This window comes from Schistocerca serialis, chromosome 12 (assembly GCF_023864345.2).
Source record: "Schistocerca serialis cubense isolate TAMUIC-IGC-003099 chromosome 12, iqSchSeri2.2, whole genome shotgun sequence".
Lineage (NCBI taxonomy): Eukaryota > Metazoa > Arthropoda > Insecta > Orthoptera > Acrididae > Schistocerca > Schistocerca serialis.
In genome coordinates, this window is record NC_064649.1 from 90613745 (window position 1) to 90631192 (window position 17448).

General features: G+C 42.2%; 1 long non-coding RNA gene across 1 annotated transcript in view; it reads left to right on the forward strand.

The window, feature by feature from the left end:
- Positions 1-17448, forward strand: part of LOC126428267 (uncharacterized) — a 75722-nt gene that overhangs the window by 48988 nt on the left and 9286 nt on the right. Inside the window, exon 2 of the long non-coding RNA XR_007576806.1 lies at positions 997-1151. This is a non-coding gene — a long non-coding RNA (uncharacterized LOC126428267). The remainder of the gene's footprint in view (positions 1-996; positions 1152-17448) is intronic.

A 17448-nucleotide genomic window follows, 5' to 3' on the forward strand; every position in this document is an offset into this window, starting at 1 on the left:
ATTAATATCTTTCATTTGCTAACTATCCCTATCAGTAGTTAGTGCCTTCAGTAGTTTGAATCTTTTATTTAGCTGGCAGTAGTGGCGCTCGCTGGATTGCAGTAGCTTGAGTAGCGAAGATTTTTGTGAGGTAAGTGATTTGTGAAAGGTATAGTTTACTGTTAGTCAGGGCCCATTCTTTTGTAGGGATTATTGAAAGTCAGATTGCGTTGCGCTAAAAAATATTGTATGTCTGTTTAAGCACAGTCCTGTATAATTCTTCAAAGGGGATCTTCGCTACTCAAGCTACTGCAATCCAGCGAGCGCCACTACTGCCAGCTAAATAAAAGATTCAAACTACTGAAGGCACTAACTACTGATAGGGATAGTTAGCAAATGAAAGATATTAATAGAGAACAAACAATGTATTTACCTTGGTATCATCATATATAAATATAACAGTTCATGAAAAATTACAAAACTTCGCAATCTCTCTCCCCACATCCACCACTGCTGGCGGCTCACCTCCAACTGCGCAACGCTACGCGCTGTTCACAGCCAGCTGCCTAACACTACAGTGGCAGACAACAATGCAAACTAGACACAGACTGCACACAGCACAGCCAGTGATTTTCACACAGAGGTGGCGTTACCAATAAAAAAACCTAAACAGCCTACTTGCTGTATTGCAGTAGTTCGATTAATGAAGATTTTTGTGAGGTAAGTGATTTGTGAAAGGTACAGGTTAATGTTAGTAAGGGCCATTCTTTTGTAGGGATTTTTGAAAGTCAGATTGCGTTGCGCTAAAAATATTGTGTGTCAGGTTAAGCACAGTCCTGTATAAATTGTTCTAAGGGGACGTTTCATACACAGTCCTGTATAATTCTTCAAAGGGGACGTTTCAACTGCTAAGAATGGTTATGAAAACTTGTGAGGGGCTGGTGAGCAAGTCGCAAAGCAGAAACAGTGGCAGAGCGTGCCGGCCTGTACAGGTTGATAGTCTTCCGTGGTTTGCAGATGCGGCGCGGCGGCCTGCCGCGGGATGGATGAGGAGTGGCTGGTGGTGGCCGCGTGTGTCGCCGTGGCGTCGCTCACCGTGCTGGCCGTGGTGGCCTGCTACGTGCGCGTCCTCTCCCAGCTGTGCTGCTCCACGAGGGACGTCCGCTGCATAGGTAACCAGCCCCGCCGCTCTGCTGCCGCTGCCTATCCCACCTGTCCCAAGACTGGAGTGCTGGCTCTCTCGCCGCTACTTTCTCCTGTGCAAGCCCCTTCCCATTTACGTAACTACTGCACCCTTCTTCAGTTTGAACCTACCTGCCCACCATATTCAAACCTTTTTTTTTTTTTTGGTCATCAGTCTACTGACTGGTTTGATGCAGCCCGCCACGAATTCCTCTCCTGTGCTAACCTCTTCATCTCAGAGTAGCACTTGCAACCTACGTCTTCAATTATTTAATTGACGTATTCCAATCTCTGTCTTCCTCTACAGTTTTTGCCCTCTACAGATCCCTCTAGTACCATGGAAGTCATTCCCTCATGTCTTAGCAGATGTCCTATCATCCTGTCCCTTCTCCTTATCAGAGTTTTCCACATATTCCTTTCCTCTCCGATTCTGCGTAGAGCCTCCTCATTCCTTACCTTTATCAGTCCACCTAATTTTCAACATTCGTCTATAGCACCACATCTCAAATGCATCGATTCTCTTCTGTTCCGGTTTTCCCACAGTCCATGTTTCACTACCATACAATACTGTACTCCAGACGTACATCCTCAGAAATTTCTTCCTCAAATTAAGGCCGGTATTTGATATTAGTAGACTTCTGTTGGACAGAAATGCCTTTCTTGCCATAGCGAGTCTGCTTTTGATGTCCTCCTTGCTGCGTCCGTAATAGGTTATTTTACTGCCTAGGTAGCAGAATTCCTTAACTTCATTGACTTCGTGACCATCAATCCTGATGTTAAGTTTCTCGCTGTTCTCATTTCTACTACTTCTCATTACCTTCGTCTTTCTCCGATTTACTCTCAAACCATACTGTGTACTCATTAGACTGTTCATTCCGTTCAGCAGATCATTTAATTCTTCTTCACTTTCACTCATGATAGCAATGTCATCAGCGAATCGTATCATTGATATCCTTTCATCTTATATTATAATTCCACTCCTGAACCTTTCTTTTATTTCCATCATTGCTTCCTCGATGTACAGATTGAAGAGTAGGGGCGAAAGGCTACAGCCTTGTCTTACACCCTTATTAATACGAGCACTTCGTTCTTGATCGTCCACTCTTATTATTCCCTCTTGGTTGTTGTACATATTGTATATGACCCGTCTCTCCCTATAGCTTACCCCTACTTTTTTCAGAATCTCGAACAGCTTGCACCATTTTATATTGTCGAACGCTTTTTCCAGGTCGACAAATCCTATGAAAGTGTCTTGATTTTTCTTTAGCCTTGCTTCCATTATTAGCCGTAACGTTCAAACCCTAGTCTCCCTCAAAAATTTGTAGAACCATCGGTTCCTTTCATAATCAAATTAACCAACTCCTTGCTGCATCTGGATGTGCCATATCAAACGAACGTTTCCTTTAGTCAAGTTGTGCCATAAATTTAAATCACCCCAGCCCAGTTTGCAAGAGGCCCACTTAAAAAATAAAGAGTATTGTGCTGACAAACAGGAATGGTAAAAGACTCCCTTAGAAATTCAATTTATTAATGATTATCCGAGGGTGCAGTAGTTACCGGTTGGTGAGTGAAAGGATTATGAAGATTTTAATGACGTCGTTACTTTGTGTACCATACTCTGAACTTGAGCTATCGTTAACCAGAAACATAATTTCAATAACTTAATGTTCATTGACCCTAGCATCACTAGGGGGGAGGGGGGGGGCATTGCCCACAGTATTTGTTTTGTTTGTGTAATATACATATTTCTAGGAGTGAAGAAGCAAGAATTTAAGTAGTTGTAGAAGAATGTCCTGTCAAGGTTTCATAATTTTTGTGAATTATTTAAATCTGCCTATAAAAATTAAGTGTGGGTAGTTTTTGCCTCTCCTTAGACATCAGTGAGACAGCTTTTCTCATTAAAATACGCTACTGGCTATTAAAATTGCTACATCAAGAAGAAATGCAGATGATAAACGGGTATTGATTGAGCAAATATATTATACTAGAACTCACATGTGTTTACATTTACACGCGAATTCGTCCCATAGATCCTGAGAAATCAGTACCCAGAACAACCACCTCTGGCCGCAATAACGGCCTTGATACGCCTGGGCATTGAGTCAAACAGAGCTTGGATGCCGTGTACAGATACAGCTGCCCATGCAGCTTCAAAACGATACCTCAGTTCATTAACAGTTGTGACTGGCGTATTGTGACGAGCCAGTTGCTCGGCCACCATTGACCAGACGTTTACAATTGGTGAGAGATCTTGAGAATGTACTGGCCAGGGCAGCAGTCGAACATTTTCTGTATCCAGAAAGGCCAGTACAGGACCTGCAACATGCGGTCGTGCATTATCCTCCTGAAATGTAAGGTTTCGCAGGGATCGAATGAAGGGTACAGCCACGAGTCGTAACGCATCTGAAATGTATCGTCCACTGTTCAAAGTGCCGTCAATGCGAACAAGAAGTGACCGAGACGTGTAACCGATGGCAGCCCATACCATCACGCCGGGTGATACGCCAGTATGGCGATGACGAAAACACGCTTCCAATATGCGTTCACCGCGATGTCGCAAAACACGGATGCGACCATCATGATGCTGTAAACAGAACCTGGATTCATCCGAAAAAATGACGTTTTGCCATTCGTGCACCCAGGTTCGTCGTCGAGTACACCATCGCAGGCGCTCCTGTCTGTGATGCAGCGTCAAGGGTAACCGCAGCCACGGTCTCCGAGCTGATAGTCCATGCTGCTACGAACGTCGTCGAACTGTTCGTGCATATAGTTATTATCTTGCAAACGTCCCCATCTGTTGACTCGGGGATCGAGACGTGGCTGCACGATCCGTTACAGCCATGCGGATAAGATGCCTGTCATCTCGACTGCTAGTGATACGAGGCCGTTGGGATCCACTACGGAGTTCCGTATTACCCTCCTGAACCCACCGATTACATATTCTGCTAAGAGTCATTGGATCTCGACCAACGCGAGCAGCAATGTCGCGATACGATAAACCGGAATCGCAATAGGCTACAATCCGACCTTTATCAAAGTCGGAAACGTGATGGTACACATCTCTCCTCCTTACACTAGGCATCACAACAACGTTTCACCAGGCAAGGCCGGTCAACTGCTGTTTGTGTATGAGAAATCGGTTGGAAACTTTCCTCATGTCAGCACGTTGTAGGTGTCGCCACCGGCGTCAACCTTGTGTGAATGCTCTGAAAAGCTAATCATTTGCCTATCACAGCATCTACTTCCTGTCGGTTAAATTTTGCGTCTGTAGCACATCTTCATGGTGTAGCAATTTTAATGACCAGTAGTGTATTTAAGTCCGCCTATTATATTTAAGTGCCTCCCGTTACACATAGGTGAGAGAACTTTTCTCTTTAAAATATTTCTCAATATGGCAGAAAGAAATGTAGTTTCTACGTGTTGGTACCGCTGTATTGTGTTGCCATTGTTATTTTGAAATAAAGCTCCTTTGTTGTTCGAGCAGTTGTACATTACTCGCAATTCTAAGAAGATGTCTTGTCAGTATCAGAGGTTTCTCACGGATGAAGAGGTGTCAGCTATAATAAATGTTCAAGTGAAGGTGATGAAAGTGATCCAGAAGAAGATACAGTTGTGACATACGATAGTGACACAGCAACTGAAAATGAGTCAAGTTCACGGATTTCATTCCCTGATGAAAATCATGCAGCTACTTCCAGCATAATTGTTAAAGCAAAAATCGGCATGGAATATATTATTGCGCCTCCAAGACATGTACACATGTCAGTACAAAATATAGTGAATTTTCGTGAAGGTTTGACTCCTGAAGACTTGACCTCTAGTGTGTCAGAATCTTTCAAAAAGTTTATAACTCCCGAAATAATGAAGATTATCGTGAACTGTACAAACCAAGAAGCTCGTAATTAGACCTTAAAACTTACAACCATAAAAGAAATGTACGCCTTCAATGGTATTTTGATACTCAAGGGCACAAATAATGACACTAGACTCCTATTGTGGACGTATGGGGGAAGTACTGGGAAAGAATACGATGAGTTGTATTCGATGTGGAGAACTTCTGTCTCTGATTAGATTTGATGATAAAGAAACAGGAAATGTTTTTTACTCCAGTCTTTGATCACAATATCAATTCCTTTGGCGATGACTGGTTTCAGTCAATAATGACCTCCTTCAAATATATTCTACACCATGTCCTAATGTGATACGGCCGTAATGGCATCGCCTTATGATATTAGGATATGGTGCAGAACAGATCTGAAGATGGTCATTATTCACTGAAACCGGCCATCGTCAAAGGAATTGATATTGTGATCAGAGACTGGAGTAATAAACATTGGACAGTTTTGAATCACTTTTCTTATTCGCTACTGTGTCGCAGCCGGTGGAAGAAACAAGAACCGAAAGACTAAAGCAGGACAAGTTTTGCACCCTTCGTGAAGTTTTCGACAAAATTGACGAAATGTTTGTGAAATACTACATACCAAGTGCAGATCTAACGATCGATGAAATGCTCACCCTATTTCGAGGGAGATGTCCCTTTAAAGTCTGTATGAAAGACAAGCCTGGGAAGTATGGCATGTTGATTAGGATGTTATCGTATGCACGCACTCGGTATGTTCTAAAAATGGGGGTCTGTGTAAGGAAGGGTGAGCGGAGTGCGTAGGCAGCTGTTAGACGCCTAGAACATCCGCTGGCAGGAAGTGGAAGAATATTAAAATAGATCGTTATTACACATCCATAGACCTAGCCGAGGAGCTTTACAATGATGACAAGTTAACTTTGGTGGGAACATTGAAGAGTAACAGAAAACATATACCAGAATAGCTAAAGAAGACGCAGAGTCGAGAGCTATTTTCTTCTAAGTTCCTATACACAGGTCCGAAAACAAGCAACGCACCAGTTACCTTGGTTTCATACATCACCAAACTGAAGCCTACTCTCTTACTTCTTTCCACGCAACACAATGATAACAAGGTGGACGAGTCGACAAAGAAGGAAAAGAAGACAATCTCTACTACAATGAAATCAAAGGGGGCATAGAGAGCATTGATCAAATGACGTGACATCATACAGTAGCACGAGGGACGCGAAGATGGCCATTATCTCTCTCTGTTTCATCTTGATTGGTATTGCCTGTCTCAATGCTGGCACAATTTTCACGATAACAACCCAATCCGGAATAAGAAGGCTATTTCTGCTAGAAGTTAAGGAATTCTGCTACCTAGGCAGTAAAATAACCAATGACGGACGGAGCAAGGAGGACATCAAAAGCAGACTCGCTATGGCAAAAAAGGAATTTCTGGCCAAGAGAAGTCTACTAATATCAAATACCGGCCTTAATTTGAGGAAGAAATTTCTGAGGATGTACGTCTGGAGAACAGCATTGTATGGTAGTGAAACATGGACTGTGGGAAAACCGGAACACAAGAGAATCGAAGCATTTGAGATGTGGTGCTATAGACGAATGTTGAAAATTAGGTGGACTGATAAGGTATGGAATGAGGAGGTTCTACGCAGAATCGGAGAGGAAAGGAATATGTGGAAAACACTGATAAGGAGAAGGGACAGGATGATAGGACATCTGCTAAGACATGAGGGAATGACTTCCGTGGTACTAGAGGGATCTGTAGAGGGCAAAAACTGTAGAAGAAGGCAGAGATTGGAATACGTCAAGCAAATAATTGAGGACGTAGGTTGCAAGTGCTACTCTGAGATGAAGAGGTTAGCACAGGAAAGGAATTCGTGGCGGGCCGCATCAAACCAGACTGATGACCAAAAAAAAAGTCTGCTAGAATTAGGCCAACAGCTCATTAGGACAGCTGTGGAAGAGAGAGCAAAGAATATCATGCGTTTACAAAAGCCTATGATCTCTGCAATGGACAATGTTCTAGGGAAAACGCGGCTCAGCATTACTGCAACTGTTCAGTCTGTTGAATTTTATTCAAGAGGAAGATGTCACATCTGTTTGAAGAATAAAAACTCTAAAAAGGAAAAAGACAATGTGTGTTCTTAGTTTGTTGCAGGTGTTCCACTCATTCTGCAAAAACAAAAAGCACTCCATCTTCAGGCCACAGGTGGCCCATCGGGACCATCCGACCGCCGTATCATCCTCAGGTGAGGATGCGGATAGGAGGGGCGTGTGGTCAGCACACCGCTCTCCCGGTCGTTATGATGGTTTTCTTTGACCGGAGCCGCTACTATTCGGTCGAGTAGCTCCTCAATTGGAATCACGAGGCTGATTGCACCCCAAAAAATGGCAACAGCGCATAGCGGCTGTATGGTCACCCATCCAAGTGCCGGCCAAACCCGACAGCGCTTAGCTTCGGTGATCTCACTGGAATCGGTGTATCCACTGCGGCAAGGCCGTTGCCTCTGCAAAAACAAACATATGCGAAAGTTGTGAAAGTGAAAGTGAGTAGGAAGGAAAAGCTCGATTGTAATTTCTGACTTTGATTTTCTGTTTTCTTATTTGTAGTTGGCTATTGTACGTTCTTTTCTGATTTCTTAATATAAGTCTGATTTATATGAAAGTGTTAATTTCATGCTAGAAATATAATAATATCTCTCATATTCATTACTTTATTTATTGTTTTTGTATATGTTACAATGATGTTATAATGTTCCTGATAATTATGGAAAGTGTGTTGCAACCTAGTAAATTGCTACCTAGTAAAGAAATTCCTAGTTCATTAAATAATCAAAACAAAACAAACAAGCAAAATGTTAAAAAGTGAAAAGAATGGGAGGGCAATTTTTGCCCTCCCTTCCCCCCTCCCCCCCCCCCACCTTCTTAGACATCAGTGTGACAGATCCGGGCTCAGTGGTGCTAGGGTTAATGAAAACAAAATATACTATTAACATAAAATTTGTGATGGAGCTCACATGGTACTACCCACAATAAGAGAATGCAAATTTCTAATGTGGATGGAAAAATCGAGATGCAATAGCCAGTTGCACTTCTTAATCAAGTGGAATCCTTTGGAGAAATAAATATTTGTTAACTGCTAGACAATAGGGAAGCATCTGAAACTGAATGTACGGGGGTGGTACTGGAATTCTATTGAATATCAAGCAAGGATTAGTTTTTTTTTTAAATTTATGATTTTATTGTTGACAGAATGTTTCCCTTTAACATCAATACGCTTCTGCATTCAATGAAACCAGTCAAAAGAATGATGCCACTTTTTCTAGGGCACTTGAGAAACCATGGTCTAATAATGTTGCTCTACTTCCTCTGATTAGGGTAATTTGATTCTGAGCACTTTAGCCTTAATTTTTTAACTCAAAAATAAAAGATAGCATGCTTGGTCACGAGTGACATTTATATAGCAGTTGGCATTAACGACGTGTCGACCTTCTAATGTTAAAAAATGTTCCCTACTCAAATTCATTTATCAGCGAACACAAAAATGTTGAATGATTATCACCTGCTAACCAATAGAATAAACAAAGTTGATGGCAGTCAACTCGAAAAACATTCGAAAGTAACTGTCAAATATAAACAAATTTCATTTGTTATTGGAATCACTGCATTCTTAAATTTTTCATTGTTTCCCTCGTATTGCACTCGTATTTCCCAAACTGAACTACGGTCTCATGCCTCAGTGTGCAAAGCATTTGGCACAAACGAACACAATGAAATCTTGATTCATCTACATCTACATCCATACCCTGCAAGCCACCTGTGTGGCGGAGGGTACCCTAAGTACCTCTATTGGTTCTCCCTTCTATTCCAGTCTCGTATTGTTCGTGGAAAGAAGAATTGTCGGTATCCTTCTGTGCGGGCTCTAATCTCTCTGATTTTATCCTCATGGTCTCTTCGCGAGATATACGTAGGAGGGAGCAATATACTACTTGACTCATCGGTGAAGGTATGTTCTCGAAACTTCAACGAAAGCCCGTACCGAGCTACTGAGCGTCTCTCCTGCAGAGTCTTCCACTGGAGTTTATCTATCATCTCCGTAACGCTTTCGCGATTACTAAATGATCCTGTAACGAAGCGCGCTGCTCTCCGTTGGATCTTCTCTACCTCTTCTATCAACCCTATCTGGTACGGATCCCACACTGCTGAGCAGTATTCAAGCAGTGGACGAACAAGCGTACTGTAACCTACTTCCTTTGTTTTCGGATTGCATTTCCTTAGGATTCTTCCAATGAATCTCAGTCTGGCATCTGCTTTACCGACGATCAACTTTATAGATCATTCCATTTTAAATCACTCCTAATACGTACTCCCAGATAATTTATGGAATTAACTGCTTCCAGTTGCTGACCTAATATATTGTAGCTAAATGATAAAGGATCTTTCTTTCTATGTATTCGCAGCACATTACACTTGTCTACATTGAGATTGAATTGCCAATCCCTGCACCATGCGTCAATTCGCTGCAGATCCTCCTGCATTTCAGTACAATTTTCCATTGTTACAACCTCTCGATACACCACAGCATCATCTGCAAAAAGCCTCAGTGAACTTCCGATGTCATCCACGAGGTCATTTATGTATATTGGAATGTATGTATTTATATATATGGAATCAATAAGAAAAATACTTCCGCGATATTATAAACAGGTAATGAAAGCTGTTAGGAAACACTTGTTGGCATTACACAGGGAATAAACTGACTAACGAGCACATTAACAAAAAGCACTACCCTGATGTTGGTTCAAATTGTTCAAATGGCTCTGAGCACTATGGGACTTAACATCTGAGGTCATCAGTCCCCTAGAACTTAGAGCTACTTAAACCTAACCAACCTAAGGACATCAGACAGATCCATACCCGAGGCAGGATTCGAACCTCCGACCTTAGCATTCATTCACGTTGTTCCGGACTGAAGCGCCTAGAACCGCTCGGCCTCAGCGGGCGGCCCATGATGTTGCAAACAGTTACGCAGCACCCAGAAAACTATATAAAGGTGACGCAAAGGGGTTGGTAGAAAGTGTGTAAACACCCCAACACATCATCAGGCCTAATACTGTGTAGGAAAACCGTTGGTTTTCAAAACCGTTTCAAGTCAGCAACCAATGGATGAATAAAGATCCTGTGTTGTTTTCAAGGGAACCTTACACCATTCTTCCTGCAAAATAGTGACAAGTTCACGTAACGACGATGGAGGTGGATAGCACCCTTCTATTCAAAGTGGAGCACAAAGGCTCAATAATACTGTGATCTGATGACGGTCACGCCCAGGTGAGGTACTACATTTCGTCCTCGTGTTCGCAAAACCAGATATGGTCGATGCGAGCTGTGTGAATATGGCCCCTGTCGACTTGGGTCACAGCATCGTCACTGGGAAAAAACCATTGTATCATACACTGAAGGACTAAAGAAATTTTTACACCTGTTTAATATCGGGTGTCCGCCCCTCGTGGTCTCGCGGTAGCGTTCTCGCTTCCCGAGCACGGGATCCCGGGTTCGATTCCCGGCGGGGTCAGGGATTTTTCCTGCCTCGAGATGACTGGGTGTTCTTGTGTCCTCTTCATCATCATCATCATCATTCATCCCCATTATGGTCGGAGGAAGGCACCGGCAAACCATTAGGACCTTGCCTAGTAAGGCGGTGCGGGTCTCCCACATCGTTCCCCTACGCTCTGGAAAGAAGCATGGGACTTCATTTCCATTTCATTTAATATCGCGTAGTACTCCCGCGAGCAGGCCGAATTGGCGCAATACGAGATGGCATGGACTCGACTGAGGTCTGAAGATGTACTGTATGGAATTTACACCATTGATCCTGCAGGGTTGTCTATGGATCGGTAAGAGTACGAGGGTGTGGAGATTTCCTTTCAAAAGCACGTTGCTAGGCTTCCCAGATACGTTCAATAAAGTTCATGTCTGGGAAGTTCGGAGGTCAGCGGAAATGTTCAAACGCGGAAGTGTGTTCCTGGAGCCCCTCTGTGGTAATTCTGCACGTGTAGGCTGTCGCATTGTCCTTATGGAATTGCCCAAGTCCGTCGGAATGAACAATGGACATGAATGGTTCAGGTGATCAGACGTACGTGTTACCTGTCGGAACTGTATCTAGAAGTAATAGCGGTCCCGTATCACTCCAACTGCACACGCCCCACACCATTACAGAGCCCCCTCCATCTTGAACCGTCCAATGCTGACATGCGGTATCCATGGATTCATGAGGTTGTCTGCATACACGTACACGTCCATCCACTCGATACAATGTGAAACGAGACTCATCCGACCAGGCAACATGTTTCCAGTCATCAACAGTCCAATGTCAGCGTTGACAGGCCAAGGCGAGACTTAAATCTTTGTGGTGTGCAGTCATCAAGGGTACACGAGTGGGACTTCGGCTCCGGAAGCCCATATCGAAGATTTTTCGTTGAATGGTTCGCACGCTGACACTTGTTGATGGCCCAGGATTGAAATCTGCAGCACTGTACGGATGGTTTACACGTATCTCACGTTCAATGATTCTCTTCACTCGTCATTGGTCCCGTTCTTGCAGGAGCTTTTACCGGCCGCAGCGATGTCGGAGATTGGCTCTTTTACCGGATTACTGATATTCACGGTACGCTCGTGAAATGGTCGAACGGAAAAATTCCCTACTTAGAGGCTGCCTCGGAGATGCTGTGTCCCAACGCTCTCACTTAAATGTTGATAACCTGCCATTGTAGCAGCAGTAACCGATCTGACAACTGGACCAGACACTTGTTGTTTTATATAGGCGTTGCCGAGTGCAGTGCCGTATTCAGCCTGTTTACATATCTCTGTATTTGAACACGCATGCCTATTCCAGGTCGCACGATGGTGAAATGATTTCATTACATTTACCAGTTCTGTAGTATATTGCAGGTCTTCCTGAACATGGACAGTCACGAATGTCAAAACGATCCTCCTCAACACGAGAAAACCATTTCCTTGCCGTGCTGTGTCCGATGGCGTTGTGACCATACACGGAACAAATGTTTCTGGCTCCCTGCTTTGCTGTCGCCCAGTTTCTCCGCTTGGCACTCCATTTTCTAGCGTCCAGAGCTGCACTCACTATCTCAAAGTCACAAAACGACAACTCAAATATCAACAGAGAACTACAAATAAAAGATGGCAATCGGTAAATAAACCCATACAGACCAGGATATATTACGTCTCTCTATTGTAATTTAGTATTTGATACATTGATTTATTACTATTGACTGTTACGTAAAAAACAATAGAGGCCATAAATAAGAAAACTGATTTGCAGGTGGACAAAATAAATGTCAAGTTATGATTTACTTGAGCGCCAGGCTCCCTACAAATTATTTCAAATGCTCTTAGTGTAATGGCATTCCGGTCAAGCCCACTGACCTAGAAATAATTGCATCTCTAAAAATATTTAGTTTTTTCCGAAATAAAATTGTTGAACTTTTTCACTTTAAATAACTTAACGACTTTGAATGATTTTTACTACGCTGGGTATTGAAGTAATCTGCTCAAAATAGCAATTTTAAATATGCCGTGTAATGGCGGCCAATTGTAACCAGTCAAAGACAATCGCTGCTCGCTTCGCAGCAACTGAAAAATGCTAAATAACTTTTTTCAATTGACACTTTATGAAGAGGTGCTTGTATGGGTTTTTAAATGACACAATGCACTTACTTGTTCATATATATATATATATTATATACAGCAAGCACAGGAGGCACACTAATTAATTGCTAAGTAAGAGAACAAACAGAACAAATGTTATCGCTATACGTAATCTGTCCAATACAATAGCGATCGTACCTTACAGACACCAGACTAACAGCAGAAGAAAAATTCGTTGTCTTTTTCAGTTTATATACAAGAACAAAGATCATAATGACTGCGTCTATACGTTATACACTACGATTTCATATAATGTCTCTTTTTTTTACATTACGATCGATATAATCTTTCCTTGAAATTAATTTGATAAATTTTCATAATAAATTTGACGTTACTGTCCATTTAATTTTTATTTAATATTATTCACAGTCTGGTTTTTTTGTCATTTCCCATGTATTGTCCTTAATACTTCAAAAGGGACACTACAAATACCAACAACGGTGTGAACTTACGCACCAACATAATACATGGGAAATAATGACGACTTGTCCAGTCCTTAGAGTATGATCAGGAAACAAGAGATGAATCTCCAAAAATGTAGAAACACGAGCAAAACCACTAGTAATCATGTAATGCGAGAGACAGCCAGCGGCAGTGCGACAAACACTACCGCTATATTACAGATGGGATTCTCGTGGTGCAAATCGAGTATTTGTATCTCAAATCACGGGCGGATTTGCTGCGAGCGTTCTGCCGCGAATGTCTTGACACGAGCTGAACGCGACAGCGAGCGGTTTCCAAAGTGGTGGAAACGAACAAACGTATCGTGAGGGAGGCACCAGCTGCTCACCGCACCCAGTCGAGAAGTGAAGACCACTGCGAACTGCAACGAACTAAGACTGCAGCGAGCGTCTCTCAGTAGTTTTGTTTCCACGGACGCCACACAGAAGCGTGATTCCTCCTACAGATAGAAGTTCATGTAGCCAGCCTAACTGGGATGAAATGATAATCAAATCAAGACCTTAAACTGCCGATAGACGGTGATATACATCAACGGGGACACTTGAAAATGTGTGCCCCCGACCGGGATTCGAACCCGGGATCTCCTGCTTACATGTCAGACTCTCTATCCATCTTTTTTCTTTTTTTTTTTTTTTGTACATTTTGTTCATTGTGTTTGGTCGTTGCGGACGTCACTTGGTATCCGGTCAAGTTCGTTTGTTGATCCTTCTACTCAGTTTTTTTACTACAGAGACCCACCAGCGCTCTGACCGAACACGCTGAGCTACCGTGCCGGCATTCATCTGAGCCACCGAGTAAACAGAGGATAACGCCACTGCAGGGATTTATCAAATGCACGCTTCCCGTGAGACTCACATTCCCAACTTAATGTCTACACACTACACGTGTAGTGGCCCTGCCCACTACACTCATTACTCGCGGCAGACAATCTTACCGAGTCCCATAAGAGTTCGGGCAATGCGTGTGCGTCCGCACAGAAGAAGAACGTCAATGGCCGGTTAGCCTTAATTATATGAAGATGGTATCTGTTCTTTCGGACATGTCAGGAAGTCGTTTCTGAAAGTATTTGTATGGAGTGTAGCCATGTATGGAAAAGAAACATGGACAAGAAGAGAATAGAAGCTTTCGAAATGTGGTGCTACAGAAGAATGCTGAAGATTAGATGGGCAGATCACACAACTAATGAGAAGGTATTGAATAGAATTTGGGACAAGAGGAGTTTGTGGCACAACTTGACTAGAAGAAGGGATCAGTTGGTTGGACATGTTCTGAGGCATAAAGGGATCACCAATTTAGTACTGGAGGGCAGCGTGGAGGGTAAAAATCGTAGAGGGAGACCAAGAGATGAATAAGCAAGTTCAGAAGGATGTAGGCTGCAGTAGGTACTGGGAGATGAAGAAGTTTGCACAGGATAGAGTAGCATGGATAGCTGCATCAAACCAGTCTCAGGACTGAAGACAACAACAACAACAACAATAACATAACCTAACTAGGGTTTGCAATGCAGACAGTTGCTGTGGCTTTCTGCCGAGGGGCAGTTAGGCCCGCCAAATGCGCTATTTGGTAATCCTGCAGTGGCTCCAAATGACGGCCCCTTAAAGTTCTGCAGATTTACTCAACCATGTATATCTTATGTGTCAAATTGGTAATCATGAAAACTGCTCCACCCTCTCTGTCTGATTGTCCTGTACTTAGGCACGTTATCGGTGGTTTCAGTTAGCTGGGTAATATTATATCCAATGTACATTCTAAGCCAAAAAAAAAGAGCGACGCAGCATGAAGAAATTATCACAGGCCTGCGACATAAAAATTGTTTCAAATTTGTTAAGTGATTTTTTCAGTGTTTCCAACGCTGACTTCGGGAAAAATATTGAAAAAATTCCATCACGTACAGTTATTTCACAAACTGCTTGTCTAGTTTTAGCTTTCATCGATATTTCAGCACTCTAGTGAGTTTGTCTTTTGGTTTTTAGGATCTCCATAAACTGTTATTTAGCAGTTTTTGTACTAGACATACGTAAAATAAAGAGTAATTAGGAGAAACCAGCAGTATTTTCATGTCAGTGCCAGTCTGTCGCGCTGCTCCTTCCCCCACCATCACCAAGCAGTGAGCTTCTGCTGTTGTCCTTCAGTTCACACTACCTCTTCACTCTGTGCTGTTCACGTGTTGTTGTTACTGGTACTTTGAAGTAGTGACTGTTTTCTTGTTGTTTTACGGACAATGGACAGTGGCTTCCAGAGGATGTATAAACTCACCAGATTGCTTCTGCTACCTTTGTGGTAACTATACGGTAAAAAAAGCAACAAAGAAACATTTCAGATTTTGTTGAAAAAGTATATTTCGCCTATTTTGGTATAACGTTAGGCGATCAAGATAAGCCTTGGGCCCCACACAAAGTTCTTTCAGTGTGTGTTGAAGAACTGAGGCAATGGTTTCAACGTAAAAAGCAGTCCTTACGTTTTGGAATTCCAATCGTTTGGAGGGAGCCCAAAAATCATAGTTATGACTGCTATTTTTGTTCTTGCAAAGTATGATGTTTCAATTTGAAAAACAAAAAGGATATTTCTTACCCTAACATTCAATCAGCCATTCGCCCTGTTCGTCAGGGACCTGAAGTACCAATACCTTCTCCGCCAGATTCCTTGGATGATGTAGATGATGACGAGCCATTGGCTCAGCAAGCTGATAGTGAAAACGACAGAGGTTTGCTAAGATCCTGACACGACCGATCCCATTCCATTCTGACAATCTGAACTGAACGATTTAGAGACCTAGGCCTTTCTAAGGAATCGGCAGAGGTTTAAGGATCTAGATTGAAAGAAACACATGTTGGCTCTGGGTACATCCTTTTCTAGGTATCGATCGAAGGCAAAAGAGTACGCATCCTTTTTCTCTCAAGAAGGTTACCTGGTGTTTTGCAGTGATGTTCCTGGACTTATGGCACGTTTGAAAATAGAATATGCTCCTGATGAGTGGAGACTTTTTATTTATTCTTCAAAAAGAAGCAGTACTTCTACACAATGGCAATAAGTATGATTCTACACCAGTTCGACACTCGCTTCGCTTAAAAGAACGTTACGAAAACCTTCAAATGGTTTTAAGCAAACTCTGCTATTCAGACGACAAATGGACACTATGTGGTGATTTAAAACTGATTTCAATGCTGTGTGGTCAACAAGTGGCTATACAAAGTTCCCTTGCTTTCTCTGTGAGTGGGACAGTAGAGACAGAAAAATTGGCCCTTGAGAAAAACCTTACAGGTAAGGGTTAAAAATGTTGAGAGTAAAAACCTTGTAGACCCCAAAAAGGTGTTACTTCCACCACTTCACATTAAGTTGGGGTTGATGAAACAATTTATTGAAGCATTGCCAAAAGAAGGGGAGTGTTTCAGATATCTTTGTGGTCAGTTTCCTGGTTTATCCGAGGCAAAGCTAAAGAAAGGAATCTTTGTCGAACCAGACATTAGGAAACTAATGACAGATCCCAACTTTGTGGACAAAATGGAAACAAAAGAAAAGGCAGCACGGACGTCTTTTAAATTTGTAGTTACCGGTTTCCTACGAAACAAAAGAGATCCAAACTACAAGACAATCGTCGCAGGCATGCTCGACAACTGTAAGAAGCTGGGCTGTAACATGAGCATTAAAGTTCATTTTCTCCACTCACATCTTGACTACTTCCCTGCAAACCTTGGTGAGGTAAGTGAAGAGCAGGGCGAAAGATTCCACCAAGACACAAAAGAAATGGAAAGATTATATCAAGGGAGATGGAACATCAACACGTTAGCGGACTTCTGCTGGATGATAAAAAGAGATGATCGTCAACGAGTCCACAGCCGGAAAAGCAATAAAAGAAGCTTTGGCAGAAAGCGAAAGCGTTATTATAAGGACTTATGAGCTTAAAGAGGATTGGTAGTGTATTGGAAATGTAGTTTAGAACGTGATTTATAAAATAAAATTTTATAACGTTGGAAAAAATGTGATAAATTGCTTAAATTTTGTTATTGTACCCAAAAATACTCAGTTTTGTGAGAAAACCTGACGTGATAGCAAAAAATGGATTGAAATTTTGAAATCAACGCTGAAAATTACATAAAAGTCAGTTATCAAATTTTAAACAACTATCAAAAAAGTTTGTTTGCACACCCATGTTATCGAAATGGGACGGAAATCGGTTGGTACGATGTAATATACAGACAAACTAATGATTACAATTTCTGAAAAAATGGATAATTTAT